Below are 25118 nucleotides of genomic sequence, written 5' to 3'. Positions count from 1 at the left end.
TATAAGTGGCTTGGCAGAAAGAAAAAGGGTCAAGGACACGTTTCTTGAGCGTTTCAACTAAAGGTACGCACTGTAAAAATGGTACGCGTACCAATGACTTATACTACACTTCCATCTCTGGATGTGCTTGAATTGCTGCCCCCTCCCCCACTTTCTGCAGACCCTAAGGCGTCATGGACACTGTCCATGGAAATGCAGTGGCGAGCACTACATGTCCTGCAAAGGTACTTGCTAACAGTTAAGTTCACCATCACTCTACCTGTGAACTCCATATTAAAGAATAAGAGGGAGTGGCCTAATTCTATACCATAGCTGGCAAGATAGCTCAGTGGGTTCAGCGCTTGCTGCTGCGATCTGTGTGTGATATGCAGGTTCTGTCCCTATCTGGGCAAGACTAACTCAGCCTTTCATCCTTCTGAGCTAGATACAATATTGACATGTAAATATGCTGTATGTACAGCGCTTTGGAGAAAGCGTTTTGTGCAGCCATTTCCTGGGCTCCGAGAACCAGGGCTAACCCCCCAGGCTCGGTCCCATCCATGAAATCTCTGGGTCCCCATCTTCTATGCCCTAGTGACCCGTCGGGCTATATTTGGGCGTGCCTCCGAACTCAGCTGGGCTATTATTGCGTTTCCTGTTCTAGACCCGCGACGAGGAGAGCCGCCGGGAGCGACCAATGAAAAGGCCGGTAAGAGGGGGTGATGGGGTTTGGGGGGGGCGCGAGCCCTGCAGCACAGACAAGGAGAATGGCTACAAGATGCAGCCCCACATAAACACCGAGCAGCCCCACAATGCAAAAGGATCGGCCCCTGGGTGTGCAGGGACTTCACATCTGGAGCTTTCCATATTCCCGGGGGCCAAGTTGCCAAGAGATGCACATTGGAGTCCTGGGTAGCGCCAAGCGCGCCCTCAATCACTTCTGGGCACTTCCCCGAGAAGACTCGCTCAGGTAAGAGGATCCGTCCAGGAGCACACACCGTGGGGCCGCCGGGATTCGAGAGCACTGCAGTTTCGGGACATAACTTTCTCCTGAAAACAGCATCTGTGGAGACGGTGACATTTATAAAAAGTGATGATTTGCTAAGTGTAGTGACGTGTTGCTTGTGTGGCGGCACTTTCATAATTGCTTCTATGTTATGGTGCGTTTCTATGTGGCTGGCAGCAATATACTTTACATTTAGAATGTACAGATGGATTGGTTTCCTGCAAGGCGTGTGATTATATTACCTGCATAGGGTCAGCTCCACAGGCAGGCCTCGTGCCGTGATGGCAGGCCCCAGGGATTGGGCCCGGGGCCACCCCCGAGGATCCTCTGTACCTCCATGTTTGCAGGCCTTCCATGGTGGGGGGGGGGGTTCGGGACCTCTCCTCTTACATCCTTGCACCTAATCATGTGCCCTTCCACACACCTGCGTGTGCTTCAAACAATACTTTTTATTTGTGCAAAATGACGTTCGCAAATCGTAATACACGACTGTAGACCCTATAGAAATATGTTCAGCCAGCAAACTTAGAAACCTACAAATACCAGAATGCCACCCAGTGGGCGCTGATGGCATTGGGTATCCAGATGAGCAGCTATTCATTAGAACTGTCCGCTGAGCCAAACATTCAGTTGCACATCCGTGTACAGACCCTGCCAGAGAAACATGCCTGGAGTGTATTTCGCGTCACATGGAGCCATTGTGCCTCGTTCACCCCCAGTGACTATATTCCCAGTGAGTTTCTACTTCGGATTCTGGGTGGTTTTCCGTAAATCGCGTTTGCATGGACAGCGTCGCACTAAGCGCCCTTTCACTTGACCTCGCAGCTTTATCTGGACCCACACTGGAGACTATGGCCCACAATAAGCAGGTTGAACTTACTACTGTGAAATCTTGTTTGTGAACGCTGATGGGGTGAGGGGAGACGGAGACCCCGCAACTCTACACCGCAAGTTCGGCCATTGTCCAACTTCACTAACTTGAAAAGAGAGTTACAAGTGCAGAATATTTTTGGAGGGTCTGTGAAATGGTGTGCGAGTTAAAATGCCCCAAAATGGTGCTCTGTAGAGAGAGCCTTTTTAATAAGCTAATACTAGGTGCCTGAGCAAAAGCCCCAAAAAATGGTTCTGACCACCAGCCCGAACCTGCAGAGCAGAGAAAGGCCCGTCAATGGTCGAAACACGTGTTGGCACTTTTTCAATAAATCACAAATGATATGCAAAGCAAAAACGCATGGACTATACCTATTACGCTTGAACGTGAATGAAGCAAATGCATACAGCCAAAGGGAACCCGCGTCGTACGAGTAGAAACACCAACCAAATTGCATAGACCTACACTTTGGGCACCAAGAGCGCGGGCCCTATGGTTTCTACCAACCGGCTGCAAGTGCCACTAGACCGGTTAGAACAGAACGAGTAAGGTGCTCATATCTCTTTCTGGACCTGTCCCTAACATGAACCAAGCTCTATGGATGTGATCGCTGTGAAGGGGTCTATGGTGACAGCCTCCAATGGAACAGCTACAGTGACCAGGAACGGCAGTTTTTTCAAGAGAGTTGTAGAAGACACGCGGTTGGGGGTGTCCCCGGGCTGAGACTGCGCTGATGAGCTGCATGAAGGTGGTGGTGTCCGGCCCCCATGTTCCCTGGGGTTGGGGGGACGCAGGTGAGGAGAGTCGAAGCTGGGAAGGGGGCAGGGGGCATCCTCAACAAACTGGGAGGGGGAGGCCTGTCCACCTCAGTGACTGTGCTGGACCCCTGAACCATGCAGGTGGAGACTATGATACATGCCCGTGATGATGGGGTGTTTGAAGTTGTTTGCCACATGTTTGAGTTGGTGGTGGTTTGTTAAACTGTTATTTTGTTTGTTATGAAAAGAGGAGTGTGGTGACCCCTTTAAGTTGCTCACGCGGCAGAGTGATGTAACTCTGTGTGTGACTGCAGAATAAAAGGGGCAGCTCACGTGTGCTCCGGCAGAGCGAGCGTAGAGCCCAGACGCAATACATTGCCTCTTGTATCTTTGTATGCCGGCGGGGGCTCATGCCACATGGGTGGTGCCGACCCCAGTACTCCCTCATCACAATTGGCGTAGCCCCGGATCGTTTCCAGGCGTAGTAACACTGTTGGTATGGTATAAGCACCAGGGCAACATTTTCCCTGGTGCAAAAAGTAACATGTTCAATTCATTTTTGCAGCATGGCAAAGTTTGCTCGAGTGCCTATGCCATGTGTTTCATAATGAAAGACCATTACAATAACCACAGCTCACACATTGTTTACCTGAGATGAGGTCTCAAGTCACTTCTCTGTAGAAAACCTCTTGGTATCATCAGTTCCCCTTCTGAAGCCCTGCTTCCAACCGTCTCCAAGGAAACTTATAACACTCCTAAAGGTTCTCAAGCCATTTCTATTACTTCTAAAACAAACCAAGATACATAATTTAACGAATCAACTTGTGCTTCTAACATATATGAAGAAAAGCACAATGCCACAGGACCAGCATGGCACACAGTTCAGTCAAGCGATGAATTCATGTAATCATGACCTTTACGTACGCCTTGAAGCTGCCACCCCTGCTCCTGCATGGCATCAGCAGCCTGGGTCGCTGGGCTGAAAGCCTATCTATGGGGCTCCCCACTTGGAAATCCCTTTTCTTACCTAAAAGCGTCCGCTGTCAGATGAATCCACCAGCTTCAGGATTTCAAGTACCTCCCATATTCCTCAGGAATATGCTCCACCTTATCAGTGGGTACCACCCACACACCCGCACACCCTCTGCTCCATATCATTAGAATCCCTGGGTGAAAGGATCCCCAGAATCCTAGATCACAATTATCGGGGAAGGCTCCAAATGAATGTATCTCTCTCAATGCCCGAGTGTTCCTGTCCAAGACCTCTGCGTCACAACGGGCTTCTATTCGCTTTGAAGCGAGCTGCTGTACAATAACTGGGTCAAAGGACATCGAGCCAATCTATATAAAAAAGATGGTGCAATTATGTTGTCGACTTTGGCTGATATAAATATCACAAAAATGTGGGCAATAATAAATCAAACTAATAACGCCCGGCAATTAGACCTTCAGACATCGACAGTTGAGGTACATCAGTGGGTAGATTACTTCCGATCCCTATATGCTTCACCCGTAAACACGGTCTCGACATTAAATACACGAGAGGTGCTGAGGTTCTGGCTACATACTGACCAAAAGGAAATAAAACACCTAATTATGACATCAAGCAACTCGTGTGCAGTAGGGCCTGATGGGATTTCGAACTCTCTGATGAAAAAACACCCTGAAGTCTGGAGCTCAATTCTCTACAAGATATTTTCTGCAATAAACAACCATCAAAAATTACCAAAAACATGGACGGATGCAATTACAATTCCGATTTATAAAAAGGGTGACCGTCAATTACCAACGAGTTACCGACCAATTTCTCTATTGGATGCACCTGCGAAAATATTTTGTAGAATAATATTAAAGGAGCTCAATGAGTGGGTAGATCAAAATAGTCTAAGAGACCCATTCCAGTCAGGCTTTGTAAGGGGCATGGGCACAATACCGAACATCTTAGCACTCTCAATGATACAATCAGAGCAAGTTGATGGTGGACTCCCCTTATATTTGGGGTTTATTGACTTTAAATCCGCCTTCGACTACATTGATAGAGATATGCTTATAGCTAAGATAAGGCATCATCAGGGCCCAATGCCCCTTATAAACTTAGTGATCTTACTACACTCCTCTACCTCTATGCGAGTTAAACTAAATATGGGCGGAAGATTATCACCAGCTTTCCACACATATAGAGGAGTGAAGCAGGGCTGTGCTCTTGCCTCATTCTTATTTAACTTCTTTATTTTTGATCTAGGCCCTGCACTAATGAACTGCGTAGCTGATGCGCCTCGTATAGGATCTCAAAAGGTTGCCTACTTACTATACGCAGATGATCTGGTATTACTATCCCGCACTCCCATAGGCCTACGAAACATTCTAAACCAATTAGGTTCATATGCAACATCAAATAACCTTGTGATCAACACAGCCAAATCCCAAATGTTAGTGTGTAGTAATAATTTTACAAAAAAATATCATCTGGAGTGGTCCCTTCAAAATTGTGTACTAACTAAAGTTGCCAGCTATAAGTATCTCGGAGTATATATTGAGCACAAGAAAACCCTAAGTACCATGACAGCTGAAATTAGGGTTAAACTTAGTTCTTTGATCTCACAATCTAAAATCATGTTAAGAAGATATGGGAAGTTCACTGTGAAACACATTGGGCCTCATTACAACTCAGGCGTTAAGGGTTAACGCCGTCGTTAACCCTTAACGCCTGATTCCGATTTTAACGGCTGCTTTTAGCAGCCGTTAAAATCCATGGCGCTAAACCGCCTTGGTGCTAATTACGCCACCGTAATTTACGGTGGCGTAATTAGCGCCTTCACCACTCCCATTATGCCCTATGGGGCAAAAATGGGAATGGGGAAGGGTAAAATGGGAAATGGGGATTTACCGCCCCACTCACCTTGGAATGGGGCGGTAAATCCGCCATCCACCATGGTGTAAACATAGTTTACCACTTCATAGTTTACACCATGGTGGTAAAGTTGGCGTACTTACCGCCTGGGTCGTAATGACCCCCATTGTGCTCTTTTATAAGGCCAAAGTAATTCCAATTCTGCTATATGGTGTCGAGGCTTTGGTACCATAATACCGCAAATTCTGGGATAGCTTAGAAGCTAGATTTTGGAAGAAAGTTCTATCACTCTCCCCAGGTACACCACTGGCCATGCTGCGATATGAACTGGGTTTGGTCTCCTTATATGCCCATGTATTATGGAAGCAGTGTGCGCTTCTACGGAAAATGCTGGATGGTTTAGGGAGGCCTACCTTTCTAAATGTACTATCCCAAAATCTATTAACTGCAAAAGTTGGTATGTCAAGGAAGTGGAGAAGTCACACGCTTAATGCGGCTGCTGATGCCTCAGTATCGATTGAGCTTCTGTTGACTAACCCGGATCATGCCAAAAATAAAATGTATCAAGCAGACTGGATTTTCAACATTGAGCTTTGCACAAAACTTAAAGACTTTAACCTCGAAGCTTTTGGCATCAAAAGATATGGGGTAATAGCAGAGTATCTGCTGAAATTCCCGTCACATGCATGCCGGCAGAAATATCTAAGATTCAGATTCAATCAATATGAGACAAATGAGATCCTGTCTAGAAGAAAAGTAATATCGAAGGATCAGAATCTCTGTCGTCACTGTAAAGTTAATGGACAAACTGAAACATTACAACATCTCATCATTGAATGCCCCACACTACATGACATCAGAGTGAAATGCTTCGGGGGAAAGTTGTCGGTTCAGAGTGGCACCAGTTATGTGCAAATATGGAATCGTCTGTTTTCTAATCCAAGAATGACTATACAACTTGCAATTGTGCAATTTCTTAATATAATTTTCCCCGGCTCGAATTCTGCATAAATTAATTCAAAGTGAATGATGATTGTCAGTTCTAAGTAATTTCAAGGAGGGCTCTCCTTTCACTTTGTATCATTCTGTTTATTTTGTTTTATGTGGTTTTATTATGTTTACTTGTTTCATATTTGCCTATAATGGGATGTAAATATTCGTTGTAAAGTATAAGATGTTTAAGTATGCTAAATAATAATGTTTATAAAAATTTGAAAAGTTGGTTTACCAGCTATAACAAATAAAAAATAAAATAAAAAAAAGAAGCGAGCTGCTGTATGTCTTGCTGAATAGAAAATGGAGTGGAACTTGCTTCCATGTCCTACGGGTAATGGCTATAAGTTTGAAGAGGGATGAATGAACTGGACTGCGTAATTCAGCTCCACCATGTGTGTATTCATGCATGGTTGGGTATGGTCAAACAGCTTACCATCTTGCTATGCTATATGGTGACACAAACGAATGAATGCTAACTCCGAACACATTCCTCATTGTCTGAGACATTACATTTAGAGCTCAGTTCTGCTAGAAAGCTAACATTGGCCCTTAGGAGCCTCTTTGCGCAATGACGCACTTTAAGTACACTCGTGTGGTGTTAAGAACTACTGTGGCTGATTTCGGTACTTCAGAAAGTATCGCACTACTACCTATACTTATAATATATACAACTGTTCACTCCTCCCATTCAAGGCACTATATTCTACCTGCCCTCTTGAGCCAATGCTAAAATAGGTCTCCTGTTCTGCACAGAATACTGAAGGAGTTGAAATGAAATTAAATTTTATTTTATTTATATTGCGCTCGTACACAAGTGGTTCAGAGCGCGACCAGGCAAAAACAGAGGGGAACAAGTAAGAACAAAAAAAAAAAGAAAACCGTGATCTTACTAGGCGCAGTGACATTTAAGAAAGCGCAAGTGCATGGAAAAGGGAAAAGCGGGAAAGTGCATGGATGGGGGGTGGAGTGGAAAGTGCGGAGCAGAGGAGAGAAACAGAATAAATATTAAATAGAATAAATAAATAAGGGCGATAAACCATGGTAGTGCAGCCAGCAAGTGGCAGGGCAAAGTTAATCAGATAAGGTATATCTGATAAGTGCAGAAGAAATGTGGCAGGGGGACTCTATGGTTACAGATAGAGAACCCTGCTGGGGGTGGCCTGGAGGCAGTGCAGGAGGGTGGCAGGGTGAGCAGGTACCTGGGCCTGAATGACAGAGGGTGGCCAGGTGCACGATGCCAAGAGAAGAAACAGATCAACAGGGGATATGGGGTGTGGGGGGTATCTTACCTGTTTCCTCTTCACTCCGCAGGTCAGAATGGGTACTATCCCATGAAAGTTGCCATTGGGGCATTACTGCATTTATGATTGTTTGCCACTGAGTGTGTCTGCTGCTGGATTACTGAGTTTGGCTCTGTTATCTACTTGGAGGTTTTCCGTGCTTGGACACAACTGTGTATAACTAGACCCGCCTTGCACGGATAAGTGGAGGCCGCAGTCTGCGCACTGCGTACTGTGGTCATTTAGAAATGTGACCTTCCACATCCTTGGTAAGAACTGTATACCTGTGTGAATTGTTTTGTGTAAACATGACCAGAGTAATGACGCCGCACAAGCTCCTATTTATCAAACCAGCAGTAGTGTACGGGGGAGAAACAACCCTGTTAGACGTGGGGCAGTGTGCAAAGCTCTATTGAGAAAGACCTCGAACCTAAAAAGAAGGGGGCCCTATTGAAATGCAACAGTGTGATAATCTGGTTGGTGGGGCGGGATTACAGCCTTTTTCATGCCAGTAGTTGGGCAAGCGGAAGAGCTAGAGACGAGTGAATGTACAAACAAAAACACACCGAGGGAAACACATGATAGTGCGGAGGAAGGAATAGCAAATATTAAGCCTATTGATAATAACTCATTGTTGAATCTGGTCGATAGCCTTCAGAAGGGTGCTCACAATGCTGCCATTGTATCCCTTCCGAAGGGGAAAACGCCCCATGTGGAAAAAATACAGGAGAAAGACTGTCAAGTTCTTCCAATCTGGAAGGATTGGTTCCATCGAATAGTGGCAGAATGGACGACACTATTAATAGTGACAACCAGCAGTCTGCCAGTAAATCGCAGAATAGGGAAGCACTGGCATCTATGTAGGCTATATTAAAAACAGTCAGATTTAACACAATTGCACCTTCAATGGGAAGGAGACGAAATATGTCACTCAGCACTATTTGTGCTCAGCTGATTCCAGACTAGAAACTGGTAAGCAGGACGGAGATGCAGACGCAAAGGCCAAGGGGGTCAAAAAGGCGAGCGCCTCCAAAAAACCTTGGTAGATGATAGTGTGCAAGATGTAAATGGAGGTGGCGGCTGAAGCAGCATTGATGACAGCTGGAGACGGAGTGGGAGGCCACTGTCCAGGTAGGACAGGGGAAGAGGTTCCAGGAAAGGCAGAGAGACGGGACATAATAAGGCTGGAAGGAGGGAAACACAGGAATAACACAGAAGGGCAATTTGAAAAAACGTTGCATAGGGAAAAGGATTACCTGTTTGAGACTCGTAGCTGGTTCTGTTTCTCACTGTTTCAATGAACGGGGACATGACGTGATCAGCGTTGGATGTCATCTTTGGTGAACTAGACCAGCAAAACAAAAGTGGTATGCGCCGTAATGGAACAGCGCTGTGTAGGGGGCATAATGGAATGCCACTGTGTAGTGGGCGTCATCGCTTCCACAACAGCCATGGAGTTGTTCTTGTGGTGCCTGCCTCTTTAAGGGCACACACGTGGCAGAGTGACGCAACTCTGCCGCGTGTGCATGCAATAAACGGGGCATGCCACGGATCACCAGTGCGACTGTGGAGCAGAGAAAGAGAGCATTGTGTCTCGTGTGCTCTGTTTGCTGGGGGGGAGGGCTCATGGGGCCAGAGGGGCACACCGTCAACAGTGGCAACGAGGTTGCATGGTCCATCCGACGCCTGAACCCGCAGAGCTAAGGCAGTGAGAATTCTTGGGGGCATTTTCTCTGGATTTCCATGGCGTGGAGTCGGTGAGATCTAAGCGGACGGCTACCATCTTTTCTGCACGTGGTGGTGAGAGTTGCGGCACGTGGTGGTGAGGGTTGTATTCCGTTAGGAGTGCTTGGGGACCCCCTCATGCAGGGGTCAACGTCCTGTTGCTGGAAACCTTTTTTGGAGTGTTTTGGACACTTTTCTCTCCAGGATTGAGGCGAGGAGAGGGGTGAGGCCTAGGGAAATGTTTTTTTTCTTCATCTTCCACCCAGCTCAATTTCTGGGAACTTTGGCCTGTGTGCTGGGGAGTCTATTCCATATTCTTGGCTGTTTGGACATTAGTGGAGGGGCAATCACTACAGCAAGCCTGAGAGTGGAGTGTTGGCCAATAAGTGCACAATTACATTTTTTGGTGTATTCTGCCTGGAGGCGGGCCATTGTGAGTTGCGGCCCCAGATTCCACGTGGGGTGCTCATGCACTCACCACCATGGGTGACCAAGAAGATGGTGCAGGAGCCCAGGCGCCGGCAGGACCAGCGGCCCCAGTGGGTGCGCGTACGCCAAGACAGCAAGGGACGCTTAAACTGATGCCTGAGTTTGATATTTCGAGCCTTTGACCGAGATGGAGGCTTTGGATAGACCAGCTGGATGTGTACTTCCGAGCCACGGGGAAACAGATGAGGATAGCAAAGTGGCCATGCTTCTATAAACGGCAGGACCAGCAGTGCACATAATCTTTCAGTCATTACAGCCAGTGGATGCTTCATACATAGCAGCCAAGAACGCTTTGTGCGAGCACTTCATGCCAGTAGCCAACGCGACCTATGAGCACTTCATCATGTGTACCCCAAACAGAAAGATGAGTCTCTGGAAACGTTCTACGGCAGTCTACAGTGGATGCCGATGTCGTGTGCCTGGAGAAAATCCACAGACCATGGTCAGGAACCAGCTCATACAGGGCTGTTTGTCTGGCAAACTGAGAAGGCAGGTCCTGCGGGAACCGGGACTGGCGCTACCCTGCATACTGAAGCTAGGCCGGTGCCATGAGGTGTCTGAAGTCAGGGCATCGAAAATGGATGCAGCCATTCGGCCAGGGAAGACAGAGGAGGTGTGGGCTAAGGTCAAGGAGGGAGAGGTGCCCCACAACCAAGTGGTGGTCAGCGTGACAGAGGAAGCAGGTGTCTGGAGTCATGCCTCAAGTGTGGTTATGATGTTGCACACCCAGCGGAATGTCCTGCGCAGTAGAAGGCGTGTGGACGCTGTGGGACGCTCGATCACTATGCCGGATGTGCAGGGCACCGTTAACAGTCGTGGTGCAGCGGGGGCCTGTAAAGGCAGGTTTCTTTAGACAACAGCACCCGCCCAATGTCTTCCAGATAGACCAAGGGGATGATGGCCTGACTCACGAAGAGGAGGAAGAGGATGAGCAGGGTAATATCTTCTTTATATCCAGCATCTATGCACTGTGCGCCACCACCAGACGGCAGCCCAGGTGTCTCGTACAGGTCAATGAGTCGACGGTACCTGTGCTGGTGGACACAGGGGCATCAGTGAACGTGATGGCAAGGGTGCACTATGATGCCATGGTGGGGCCGCCCATGTTGCAGAAGAGAGCGAGGATATTCACGTTTGGTTGCGAGCAGCCCATTCCATTGGTCGGAGCATTTGTGGCGAAAGTCGAACGTCCATCAAAGCGCGGTTCTGTCTGATGAGTGTCAGCAGCAATACTCTCCTCAGCTGTGTAGCAGCAGAAGCATTGGGCATCGTAAGATTCCCATATGCAGTGTGCGTGGAGGCTGTACAGGGACTTCTCACAAAGTACATTCAGCTTTTTTAGGGGATGGGCCGCATGGCTGGGGAACCCGTGAGGCTGCATATCAATGAGTCCATACAGCCGATTGCTCTCAAGCACTGCAGAGTCCCATTCCATCTGCGGGACCTGGTGGATAAAGAACTGGATAATCTGGTGGTGCTGGACATCATTGAGAAGGTGGATGGACCTACCCCGTGGGTGCTGCCCATAGTTTTTTTTTTTTTTTTTAAAATATTTTATTGATTTTATATTTTAGAAAAACAAACAACACACAACACAATACAACTGTTAATTATTTACAGAAACCACAAAAGAAAATACGAGAAAGGAAAAAGAAAAAAAAAAGAGAAAACTCCCCCCACCCCCATCAAGCCAGAGCCGGCTCCCTTGTATCCTCAGTCGGGGCACCGTCAGGAGAAACATTGTCCGTAGGCACATCTTCAGAATTCTCAGAGTCGTCCAAGCCCTGTTGTGGGTTAGTCATAGAGGCCACCAATTGTCGCCAGGCCAGCAAGGGCCCTATCTCCTCCTCGCCCCCTCTAGTGACCGCTTCAAACCAGACCACGGATTCAGCCTCCGCCCACCTCATAAGGTCCGCCCACCATAGTTCCACTCTCGGCCTGCTAGCCGATTTCCAGTTCATGGCAATCCTGCGTTTGGCCAGAACATATGCCAGGTCCCTCAGCTTGCTCAGGTGCCTAAAGTGTCTGGGCCTGGGGAAGATCCCAAGCATACATGACCAGGCAGATCCCACGTCCAACACCACTCCCCCACTTGCGAGCTTCATCTTGACCTCCTCCCAAAATCTATACACTTCCGGGCAGGCCCAAAACATATGTAACAACCCAGCTTCCACCTCCCCACACCTGGGGCATTTTTGAGTGATCGAGCCTCCGAACCGTGCGATCCTCTGGGGAGTCAGGTAGGCCCTGTGAGTAATGTAGAACTGGAGTTGTTGGAGCCGTGCATTTCTGGACAACTTTTTATGATATCCCAGGACCCTCTTCCACTGACCCTCCGTCATGAGTTCACCCATCTCCTCCTCCCATTCATGCCTCAGTTGGGGCAACCCTTTCCCAGCCTTCGTTCTGAGGAGTTCGTATATTCGTGATATTTCATGCCCACCCTCTGAGACATCATACATAGTTTCAAGGGTGGCATCAGGATCATCTGCCAGTGCCGTCTCCGGCCATCTCTTTCTCACACGTTTTACTAGCCTAGCATGGGTGATGTACTGGCCTCTGTGTACCCCCATCTCATCCTGCAACTTTTGAAAGTCCAGCGCCTCCCCTTCTCTCCATATGTCCCCAAGCGTGGCCAGGCCCACCGGCTCCCAATGCCTACGGACAGAGTGAAACAGTTGGGTGTCGTTTTCGCACAGGGCCACCAGCGGGACCTGCCAAGATAGTGGTTCTGGCTCCCCCATCAATTTCCATGTTCTGTGCCAGACCTCCCATCCCAAGCTCAATAGCCACCCTCTTCCCGTCAGTTTATTCCTTTGTAGCCACACCACCTCTCTCAGGAAATATGGGGCCGCATCCTCACGCAGCAACCTAGATTCCGCCGAATCTTCATCAGACAACCACCTGGCCACATACAACAGTTGTCCCGCCAGATAATATAGTTCGAAGTTGGGCAAGCCTATACCCCCCTTCTCGTACGGGTTCTGAAGCTTCCACAGGGCCACCCTATTCCTGGAGTTACCCCACACGAAGCCCCTACACATACTATGAAGTCGTACAAATAGGCTTTTAGGGATCAAATACGGGACGTTCACGAAGAAGTGCAGGAGTCTGGGAAGGACCACCATTTTCAGCAAAGCCGCCCTCCCCATCATGGACAGGGGCAATCTGGACCAGAATGTCATGCTGTTCTTGACCCCCTCTATGGCTCTCTCTGTGTTATGCTTGTGCACCGCCTCAGTCCGGTGGTAAATATTTACCCCCAAGTACCTAAACGTGTCGGTCCGCCATGGTATTGGCAACACAGGCAGCCTCTTCAACGGGACGTCCCTGTACCCGCCCAAAGGGAACAGGCTAGACTTCCTGGGGTTCACTGATATGCCCAAGAGGACAGCGTAATGATCCAGTACTTCCAGTACGTACTGCAGGTTCTCCTCCGGGTAGCAGAGGTACAACAGCATATCATCCGCATAGAGAGATGTTAAGTGGCTGCCGCTGGCAGTGTTAATGCCCACCTCTCCGTATTGTTGCCACAGGCATATCGCCAGCGGTTCCAGCGCAAGTATGTATAACATGGGTGACCAAGGGCATCCCTGCCTGGTCCCCCTGCTAAGCTGCCAGGCATCCGAGACTGTGGCCCCAGTCTTGACCCTAGCCACCGGGCTGCTATATAACAACTGGACCCATCTGATATAACCAGCACCCACGCCGTATCCCTGCAGGGCCGCTTTCAGCCAAGGCCATCTCACTGAATCAAAGGCCTTGACCGCATCCAGCGACACTACCGCCATCTCGCCCGTGTCATCCTTAGTATGGTCGATAACATGGTGCAGCCTCCTATGGTTATCACTGATATTCCTGCCTGGGACATATCCCGTTTGATCCGGGTGGATCAGCTTGCCAATCACCTTCTTCAACCTGTTGGCCAGCACCGCCGTGAGTATTTTGCTGTCCTGGTTTAGCAAGGACAGAGGTCTATAAGATCCACACTCAACAGCCGGCTTGCCTGGTTTCAGTAATGGGACAATCATGGCCTCACGGAGGGACAACGGGAGTTCTCCCTGTTCGTATGCCTCGTTAAATAAGGCCAGCAGAGGCTGCAGCAGCTCCTGCACGTACACCTTGTAAAACTCACCAGGCAGGCCATCCGCCCCAGGTGCCTTACACGTGGGGAGGCCCCGGATCACCACCTCCAGCTCATCAGAAGTGATAGGGGCGTCCAGTTCCTCCCGCTCCAGTTCGTCTAGGGTGGGCAGACCAATGTCTTCCAGTGTGTTAAGGATGTCCTGGCTCCTGTCCTCCCCAGTGTCCTCATACAAACGTTTGTAGAACCTGAGGAATTCCTCGTTCACCCCGTCCTGAGTGTTACGAAGACCACCGTCCTCACCACGGATCTCATGGATAACCACTCGGGGGGGACTCACTCTTGTACAGCCAGGCCAACAGTCTGCCTGGCTTGTCGCCCCCCGCGTGCAGCCTCTCAGTGTATTTCCTATGGTTCAGTCTACATAGTCGGTCCCAAAGAGCGCTGCACGCCACCTGAAGGTTTCTCATCCTAGTCTTGTCTACCTGAGTGGCATTCTCAAGACGAGCCAGGCTCTCCAGTTCCCTTTCGGTGTCCTGAAGCTCCCTCTCGATACCCCCTTGAAGTCCCTTGGATTTAGAGATCGCCACTCCGCGCACCACTACCTTAAAGGCCTCCCACAGAGTTCCCGTAGAACGCACACTACCCGTGTTTATCTCGAAATATTCCCCGATGGCAACCCTCAGGTCCTCCCGGAAACCCTCATCCTGCAGTGCTTCCGCCCGGAGTCTCCATGTGGGGACCCGAGGCCTAGGGGGTTGGTGTCGCCACTCTACCACCAGGGGCGAATGGTCCGACAATACTCGAGCTTTGTATTCCGCCTCCACTATTTCGCCCGCAGTTCCAAACACATAATCCAATCTCGTATATGAGTCATATGGCGCCGCATAATGCGAGTACTGCCTCTCCATGGGGTGGAGTCTCCTCCACACATCCACCAGTCTCAAGTCTCCTAGCAATGTCCCGAGCGCCTTGGCCGCCGGCGACATTTTCCCTTTGGTGTCTGCGGACCGGTCAATTTTGGGGTCTAAGACACAATTGAAGTCCCCACCCCACACCATCGCGCCCCCTACCAAGGGGCCAAGTTTGCCATAGAGGGATCTAAAGTAGGCTGCAGTATCATGATTGGGGGCATACAGGTTGAGGATGTGTACTTCCCTGTTCTCCAGGAGTCCTGTTATCGCCACCATTCTACCCTCCGGGTCCACTATCGAGTCGAGCACCCGGAACGGCACATGCGGCGCCACCCAGGTGATGACCCCTCTAGCATACGCCGAGTACGTGGCACCCACTACCTTGCCCTTCCACTTCCTCATAACCACCTCCAATTTCTCCCTGGTGAGGTGGGTCTCTTGTAGCAGGGCTATGTCTATCCGCATCCTCTTCAGGTATAGCATGACTTTGTTTCGCTTGAGGTAACTATTGAAGCCTCGGACATTCCAGGTAACTATGCGAAGACTATCCGATGCCATCGGTTTGGTCTGTATTCAGCCCCGCCCTCCCCACAATACCCCCTTGGTCTAACACTCCGCCGGCTCTTCCGCCCTTGATCCCCATCCCCCCTCCCTGTTTCCCAACTACACACCACAGCAAACAACCCCTCCCATCCCAACAAAAGCCCAGCTCCATCCCTGGATCTCAGGCCCACCCGCGTCTGGTCTTATCCCGTTTACAAGGAATAGGACCCCGCGGGGCGTCGCCGATCTAACAGCGACCTAACTAACTAGATATATTACTAATGGGGACAAAGGAAGCCTCCTGGAGCTCCCAATCAAGTGACCACGGGTAGGCACGCCCAATGGGCCAGCCAGTCAGTACCACATCATACGCATCACATACTGTACAAATGAGTATATTCAAGTCCCAATGTCTCGGCCCCGTTGCCCCAGGCGGCCCAGCCATAAGCTACTTATCTTCCGTAGTCTCTGCTTGGATGCCTGATTCTTGAGGACTGCCCAGCGCGTCTAGCCAGTCCATCGCCTCAGTCGGTGTTTCGAAAAACAGGGATCTGCTTCTGTAGAAAACTTTCAATTTGGCCGGGTAGAGTAGCATATAGCGATGGCCAGCTTCACGAAGTCTCCTTTTCACCGCTCCGAAGTGCATTCGACTCCGCTGTACTTGTAGCGTGTAGTCAGGGTAGGCCGTAATCTTGGCCAATCCACTGTCAATCGTTCCCCCTTTTCGAAAGAATTCAAGAATCTTTTCGCGATCACGGTAGTTCAGAATTTTCGCGATCACCGGCAGCGGGGGGGCCCCGGGAGGCGGCCTCCTGGTCAGGGCCCTATGAGCTCTCTCAACTGCAAACCCCTGGGTCGTGTACCCCGCCGGTAATCTCCTGTAAAAACATGGATTCCACAAATTCCGTGGGGTCTGGCCCTTCAGTTCCTTCAGGTAGGCCCACGATACGGATATTGTTGCGTCTGGCACGTCCCTCCGCCTGCTCCGCTCTGTCCTCCAGGTTACCCACCCGTTGCACAAGGGCATGTAGCTCCTTTTTATGAGCTGCGCAATCTGCCGTGTTCGTGGCCGTCTCCTTCTCGATGGCCCCCGCGCGTTCCGAGACCGCCCTCACATCCAGCCTAAGCAGATTCACCTCCTCCTGGACGGCACCGATCTTGAGGTTTAAGCCTTCCTGTAGCTCTTTCATGGCGAGGCCCAGCTTGGTCTCCCATGACACTTTTAAGTCCGCAATCGCCGCCAGCACCTCCTGTATCGTGCCAGGTGACTCCGCAGTCGTCACGGGGGTCTCTTTGATCTTGCCTCCTTCCGTCCCTGGGGGGGACTTGGCGTAAGCCTCCATCGTGGGCTGTTTGGCCTTGGGTTTCACACCTCTCGTGGTCATATTGTTGTATGAGTCGGGCGGGGGCCCGTCCCGCCAGGCACCAAGGAGGAGTCACGCCACCCAACTTCCAAAGCCACATCCGTTCGGCACTCCCGCTCGCTGGGCCACCGTGCGTCCTAGGCGGCGCTCATGTGTTTTAGTCTCCGAGCAAAGGGACGCAAAGGTCCAGCACTCGTGATCGCGACACTGACTTCATGATCCTCGGTGTTCGTGTCGCCGCCATTTTGTCTTGTCCGCCTGCTCGGGGCTCGTCCCAGTCAATCACAATTATTTCGGTTTCTAAGCCTTCTGGACGTCCCAAACTTTCATAGGGTGTAGTGGTGGCATTCACACACCTGGACATCGATTTCCAACATCGGCCGGCCCCCGTGGACGTACCCCTCCATCAGGATCAAAACAGGATCAGCAGAGCTCCTCCAGAGTGCGACCTCTTACATGGCTGTCCAAGCCACGCCCCGGGTGCTGCCCATAGTTATTGCACGGAAGCCAAAGCAACCTGACTCTGTGAGGATCTGTGTGGATATGAGGCTCCCAAACAAGGCCATCAAGCCAGAGAGACACCTCACGCCCACAAAGACATTATCGCGGAACTGCAAGGGGCTCAGTTCTTTTTGTAGGTGGGCCTGCGGTCAGGCTATCAGGTGGTGTTACACACAGACTTGAGATACATCACCACATTTACCATGCATGGGACCTCTACCGGTACAAACACCTAAACCTTGGGGTGTCAGCCGTGGCAGAAGTGCTCTAGAATATCATCCGTGGAGCCCTGGCGGAACTCGAGGGTGTTCTCAACATCAGCAATGACATTCTGCTGTTTGCAAAGACAGAGGCTGGACACATGAAACGGTTGGTAAAGACTCTGGAATAGCTGCAGGCACTGGGGCTGACCATGCATAAAGAAAAGTGCAAATTCCTGAAAAGAAAAATGTATGGGTTTGTATTCAAGGAAGGGGGTGTGACCCGACCCCTGGAAGGTCAGGGACATTGTGGAGGCAAGGCCCCCAGAGAATGTAATCGAAGTCCGAAGCTTCCTAGGGATGGTCACATATTGTGGCTGTTTCATCTGGAACCTAGCTTCCAGGTCGGAGCCCCTGAGAAGCCTCAACAGGTAGGATGCCACAAGCTGCTTTTGAGGATGTGGTGTTCTTCGATCCGTCATTGTCATCGGAGGTGGTGGTGGACGCCAGCCCGTTTGGTTTGGGTGCGGTCCTTACTCAAACTGATGCACAAGGACCAGACCGATCGCCTATGCGAGCAAGGCACTGTCGGAAACGGAGCAGCACTACGCACAGAGCGGGAGGCCCTGGCGGCCTTGTGGGAGTGTCAGCATTTTTGATTGTTCATGCTTGGATGGCCGGTGACAATAATGACTGACCACATACCTCTGCTGATGGTTATGGCCTGCTCGTCATCAAAGCCCTCAGCCCGGATTGAAAGGTGGATGCTCGCGCTCCTGGAGTATGGGGTCTCGCTGGTGTATCGGCCAGGCAACAACGCCACAGATTATCTGTCAAGGCATCCCAGAGGCGGGGTGGAAGAACGTGAAGGCATCAGTGGTGAGGAGGCCAACGAGCATGTTCAGCTAATTGTGGAATCAGCAACCCCAAACTCAGTGCTGCTCTTGATACTGAAGACGGCCCTTCAGCAGGTGTTCTGGAAGTTGGTGGTGGACACCCTGGAACAAAGGACACAGGAGGTGCGTTTGGTGCTGGAACAACTGTGGAGAGTGAAGGAGGAGCTGACATTTGTCGAGTCAGAGCTCTTACTCAGGGGAGACCACATAGTTGTACTGGTGTATAAAATCCTACAGGTCATCAAGGGACGTTGAAGACGAAAGCAAGGTCACGCCAGGAAGTATGGTTCCCTGACCCGGAGAAATAGGTGGAAGAGTTTGTGTTGGCCTGTGTGTTGTCATGCGCTTGCCCCGGCACAGACCGAGTCCCTTATTGAGACATTGCCCTGAGGAACAAGGCTAGGGAGAATGTGCATGCAGACTTTGGGTCTACGGGCAGAGAGACTCACTTCTTAGTGGTGGTGGATGAATGGTCATGGTACCCCGAGGTCGAATTCATCGAATTGGTGTTGTTTGATAACGTGGCCGTTGCCCTTTGAAAACATCTTTGCCACTCATGGGTTGCCTCAGACCCTGTGCTCCGATAATGGACCACCATTCCAAGGGAACAGCTTCGCTCAGTTGATAAAAGTGTATGGCATACAACACTGAAAGATTACACCAATCTGGCCCTGTGCCAACAGCGAGGCCAAGAGGTTCATGAGGACCCTCAAGAAGGTGTTCCGCATTGCTCATGGCCAAGGTCACTGCCTACAACAGGTGCAGTACCAGTTTTTGAGGGAGTATAGGGCTACCCCTCATGTGTCGACTGGAGTGGCACCAGCGGAAGCAATGTTTCAACCGTGTCCGAGGGAGTTAATACCTTATGTGCAGGAGCGACAACCAGCCGTGATTGATGATGCTCAAGTGGAGCAAGAAAGGAGACTGAGGACAGAAGGAGAGAACGTCAGAAGAGGACTCTGCCACCATCAGCCGATTCCCGGTGATGAAGTGCTAGTGAAGAACCGGAATCCACATGGCTAGCTGTTGGACGTGGTAGAAGTGCGTGGCTCTATGGTGACTGCGTCGGATGGAACTTCTACTGTCACCTAAAATGCCCGTTTTTTTTCAAGAAGTTGGGAGAGACCAGGCCGGAGGCAATCCTTCGAAGAGACTGTGTCAAGATACCGGATGAGGCGGTGGGCTGGCCAATATGCCGAGTCCCCTACGTCAAGGGGACGCAGGTGAGCAGGGCCAGATGCAGGAGGTGGGCAGGTGGTATCCCCAAAGGGCAGGGAGGGGGAAGCCTGCCCATCTCAGTGACTGTGTTGGACCCCTGAACTGGTGTGCCCATCTCACAGGCTGAGTGTAGACTTGTGGGTCTGGGAGGGAAGCTATTAAAGGGGTGTTAAGTTTGCAGTGGAATGTTTAAATCATATGTGTGCCTCCTGCTGTATTTGTTTGTTATGAAAAAGGAGGAGTGTGGTGACTGCCCCTTTAAGGGCACACTCAAGGCGGAGTGACGCAACTCTGCCGCGTGTGCACACAAAAAATGGATCACCGGTGCGACCGTGGAGTCCGGACAGAGAGCATAGTGTCTCGTGTGCTCTGAATGCTGTGGGGGCTCATGGGGCTGGTGGGGCACACCGGCAACTGTCCGCAGTAGTTCTGACACTCTGATGGTACAATGTGCAGACCTCTTAACAGAACAAAGGGAATGCTCAGTAGCGTCCGCTATGGCAGCATCCAACCGGCATTTCTCTACTATGTGTGCGAATATAGCCCCAGACAAGGGAATGAAAGACAACCCAATAACCCACAACTCTGTGGGCGAGGAAAAGCAACATCCGTTGACCCCCAGGTTGGGGAAACTGCCGAGCCTTTCGTTATTGCTTCCTTGAACCCCATGAGGAGGAAATAAGTGACGGAAACAGAATTTCTGAGCAAAACAACGGGAACATTCGCCACCAAAGAAGAAAGCATATAAGACAAAGGCTGTACTTAGCAGAAAATGGGTAAAGCAAAATGTTGCTTACAAAACCAAGAGCTTGAGATTAGAACATGAGACAATAACCCCAACATAACCCGTGTGTTCACGGAGGAGCACTATACTCTTGTAGATAACAGTGAGAGAAAAGAGAAAGAAAAATTGTGTGGTAAAGGTCTAGCAAAGTAAAAAAAAACGGAAGAGTAGGCTTCGGTCCATCGACATCTACAAGAGAACAAAAAAAGTCCTGACGAGGAACCGTCGGAAGATGAGCTTGAGGATCTGTCATATATTTTCGGCTGGACTCCACCGGGTTAAATAGGGAAAATACAAGTAAATCGTATGGTAACTGTGGAAATTGAAACAAATCTTGTGCTCCATCAGATCAGAGCATAAAACTGTTGAACAAGAAGGATAAGAAAGAATTAGATATGAAAATGACATTAATTGATCAGTTTGCAACCCCGGAATGCCCATTTCTGGATCGGGCAGAAGTGTCCAGATTGCTACACCCCGCTGAGGGCGGTTCCTTCTGCCGATATTGCCTGTGTGGGGCTGGCCGACTCCTAACGACTTGAGATGGGCCTGCTTGCATTTCATCAGCAGGTTGTAGAATGTATTATGTCTTCTGCTGATTGTGTTCTTAAAAGGGGATATTCAGTGGAAATCGGAGGATCCCCTCGAGACTCGCTCGACGCTCTATAAAGCAACACTGGCACAGGAAGAAGTCTGCCTGTAGACGGACCCCATTTTATGCATAGCTCTCAACCTTTTTTGTCAGCAAGGCGGGTGAAAACACCCGATTTTCTTTTTGGCGGGTGAGAGGCCCATAGAAGTGAATGGGCGTATGAGGGACTTGGCGGGTGATTCATCTGCTTTCAAGGCGGGTGACACCCGCCAAAAGCGGGTGAGTTGAGAGCTATGACGGACACATGGTCCATATCCTCCATGATCCGCAAGGGAGATGGGCCTGAATACCCGGCATTTCTGGTTTTGGGCAGCAATGAAATGGAGAGTCTCTGCCTCTGTCCCTGATTAGCTGGAATATGCGAGGCCATACGCATTAGAAGGTCAGCGGGTTTAGCGTCGAAATATTACACAGTGCTGATATTTTTATATTGCAGGAAATGTGGCTAGCTACCAAGATAAATGTGGATCGTTATAAGACTATAAACCTGCAGGAAAAGGAAGAGCAGGTTGACCGTGTGGAGGATTGTTTATTGTGGTCAAATCCTTTCATTATGAGGAATGAATTTGAAGGGTGCACTTACTCCCTTCCGGCAATACCAAGTGACATATATTGATAATTCATATATATATATATATGATCCTCCCGGGGCGGCCGCGCTGCTAGATTATAGAAGCCATGGTGCAGGTAATGTCCGAATGGGAATGGAGTTTTCCTGACGGTGATATGATGGTATGTGGCAACTTTAATGCCTACTATAATAGTGTAAACATCATAGTGGATGGGGGAATTTGGGTGAAGGACGATCGCAAGTTAATCAAGGTCTGAAATTGTACTCTCAGTCCGATGGAGTTGATTATATTAATGAACCAAAGGGAACAGGGAGTGGCCTTTCATACACCTGGACTAATTGTAACAACATTAGTAGGGTTGATTACATTCCTGTCAAGTGTGCACGGGAATGGGTTATGGGGACGTTGTACTTGATGGACTCAAAATGCAGCGACCATAGGATATTAAGTTGCAGGATAATGAATGCAACTAGGACAAACCTTGATGCGTTACAGGGCATGTTTGAGATGAACGCGCAGGGGAACAGAATCATATGGTCTGACAAAGAATGTGCAACTTAAATAATAGATTATATTCGGACCAGAGTGTATGGGAAGAAATGGAGGCAAAGGAATGTGATGGAATGGTCAGCGTGCACTCCACACTGGCTCGGCAGTATGGTAGTGTTAAGTCTAGGGGTGAGAAGGGCCATTGCAGCAACACTAAAACATATGATCATGCCATTGCCGGGGGTCTCTTCAACACAACGTGCAGGCCATTAGTTAGGAGGTTGATAATGAGGGGACAGGTTTGCAAAGTTGGGGCTTGGAATGATTGCGACATACCGTACCGAGTATAAGGGCTGGTTATGGACCCACAGATAATCATCTAAAACCTCCAAATGGTTGTCCCTATATACTAGTATACAGAAACAAGACCGCAAAGCCTTATGACATATGTTAAAGGAAATGGGAACGAGGGGAAAGAAATGAACCCCATCAGCCAAAAAGAGTGGGGGAATTCATTTAGAGACATTATATGGAACCCATGTGGCGACGGCGAGGCCTAAGAGGCCTTTGAGAATTCAAGCTCGAACGTAGCACCGTATGACGGCAGAGGAAGTTATTGGAAAGATATGCAAGTTAAACCTGTTGCGGGCCACTGGCCCAGACGGGCTCTCAAATATGGCAATGAAAAAAGATCCTGAGCTATGGTCTGGCATTCTGTACAGATTATTCCAGAAGGTCCTAAAATGCTGTGCTATCCCATAATCCTAGAGTGAGTCCATTCTCATACCAGTGCATAAAAAGGGTGCCAGGGACGGTCCGATCCAACTAACGACAGATTATTGGCGATGCTGGACGTCCCTAGCAAACATTTTTGCAGCTTTCATTTGGATGAGATGTGTGTTAGGGAGAATTTTCTGTTTCTGTGCTAATTCCCCTTGAGACCCTTGGCTCATTTGCTGGACTCAGGACTGGATTTTGATCTCCTGAGTGAGTGGAACTTTTTAACACTCACCCATTCTTTTCGTCTGACTGGGATTTTTATTTTTACTGTTTTATGGAGTCTGGTAAACGCCATATGTTTGATACAGGCGTCTACTTTTTGCTCTGTGACACCCAGCACCCTCTGTGCAGTGTCCCTGAAAAGTCCCTTGGACTTCTCTTTATGTTTAAATACATTTTCTTGTGAGAATAGTAAGATTACCTTTATCTTACTTACCTTTTTCTTTCCTGGGTCTAGCACACCCAACCATATGTGGGGCGCTGGGGTGGGGGATAGATAGCAACTCTGTATCCCACTTCAAATGTAACTTTTTGTTACACTGACTAACTTAAATGGCTGGTGGCAGTGGTTACTTTTTACTACCTTTGTGCAGGTTACTAGCAGGCTGATTTCTCAGCTGCAGAACAGCACCATTGGGTGACCATTTTCTCAAAATGGCCCGTCTTCTTTTTTTGCCATTTTTTGTTTGTCAGTTACTTCTGGGCTTTTACTCTATCCTTTAGAATAGATTTGAGTCCTTTGTGTGTTTTGACTTTGGTGGGCTTCAGCCCTGAAGCCTGCCCAGGCTCCAGTGTGTCTGGGAAGGCAGAGAGTGAGGCAGAAGCCCGAAACATCACTGTCCTTTGTTTGTAGGTATGCTGGGCTGAAACCAGTTCTAACTGGGTGGCTGGACCACCCAGGTGATTGACAGTTCTGAGAGTGTGAATGACTGGGATCCAGCATAAAAGCAGAGGATTTTGGGACCAAAGGCAGAGTCGACCACTAGAACAAGGAATCTGAAGCAGAAAATGAGCAGAGACGCCAGCAGCACCTTCCAGGAACGTGAAAGCACTGGTGAAGCCCTGCAGCTGTGCTGACCCTGTTTTCACATCAACAGGGAAGATTTCCTCACTTAGGCTGGTGGGACCAACTAGTCCGAAGACTTTCTTTGTTTTGGGCCATCTACAAACTTGCTGTGCCTTTTCTGAACTGCAGAATCCCAATACCCGGAGTACCTGGATAGTTAGCGAGTGCATCGTCTTTCGAAGATTGAATCAGGCTGAAACTCTGCAGGCATCTGTGTGGACCACCAGAGGCAGGAAGGAACTCTTCACTAAAGGTCTCCTCACCAGAATTCAGGACCGAGTAATCGAAGAGAATCCAACCAGCGATATTTGTTTCTTCTTGGCGCTAAGAAAAAGGCGCCAAAATCCCAAAGATCCGCTGAAGTGAGTGGAATCCATTGCTGTCGAGTCCTCCTCCTGATTGTTGCCACAGAAGTCAGCCAAAGGTCCCCCCTTTCCTCACCACAACCAAGGAGCAGGAATCTGGGTCTGCAACACTGCACCTAGAAGGAAGCCAGTTAAAATGTCTTCTTCACTTTCAAAGTACTATGAGGCTAGAATTGTAATTACCTTGTGCCATTGTTTCGGTGCTTCCTGGCTCTTAAATTTAGAATTGACCTCAACTCTTCTGTGCAGGCCTTGCTGCTTGTGCACTATCAGTTAGGCTCCCCTTGAGCGACTGTTTCTTCAAGAACTACTTACTGGTTAACTAACTTTTCCTCTGAAGATCTTCATCAGAATTAGATCTTCATCAGAACTGGAACTGTACATTTGACTTTGGCTGTCCTGGTTTCCCAAAGGTCCATCTTCTGATCGTATTGACTTTGGCAGTGCTGGTTCCTCCATACCTGTTAATTGTGAACACTTTTATTGCTAGGAAACAGACTGCCTATATCCTTCTGGAAGAGTGTAGTTATTTACAGTTGCTGGTTGTGTTCGGCCTAACTTTGAAACTTTCCCTCCTATCTCAATTTTGCAAAGGAGATGACCTTAATTGACGTTACTCTGTATGCTGGATTTGTAAAGCATAGAAAAAGTTACTCTCCTGCATTATTGTTTCTTATATGAATTGATTACATGTCACATTGAATGTTATTTGTTGCTGCATTTTAGATGTGCCTG

General features: G+C 49.3%; 1 protein-coding gene across 1 annotated transcript in view; it reads left to right on the top strand.

Moving 5' to 3' along the window:
* Positions 1–719: 719 nt before the first annotated feature.
* The window catches only part of LOC138468408 (zinc finger protein 84-like), a 91289-nt gene continuing 66890 nt past the window's right edge, over positions 720–25118 (top strand). The window contains exon 1 of the mRNA XM_069608961.1: positions 720–949. The gene's annotated coding sequence lies outside the window, so the exon portion shown is untranslated. The remainder of the gene's footprint in view (positions 950–25118) is intronic.

The sequence above is a fragment of the Ambystoma mexicanum genome, chromosome 4q, assembly GCF_040938575.1.
Source record: "Ambystoma mexicanum isolate Mex_15411 chromosome 4q, UKY_AmexF1_1, whole genome shotgun sequence".
NCBI lineage: Eukaryota > Metazoa > Chordata > Amphibia > Caudata > Ambystomatidae > Ambystoma > Ambystoma mexicanum.
Note: the sequence above shows the minus strand (reverse complement) of the source record. Positions and strands in the feature narration are given on the sequence as shown.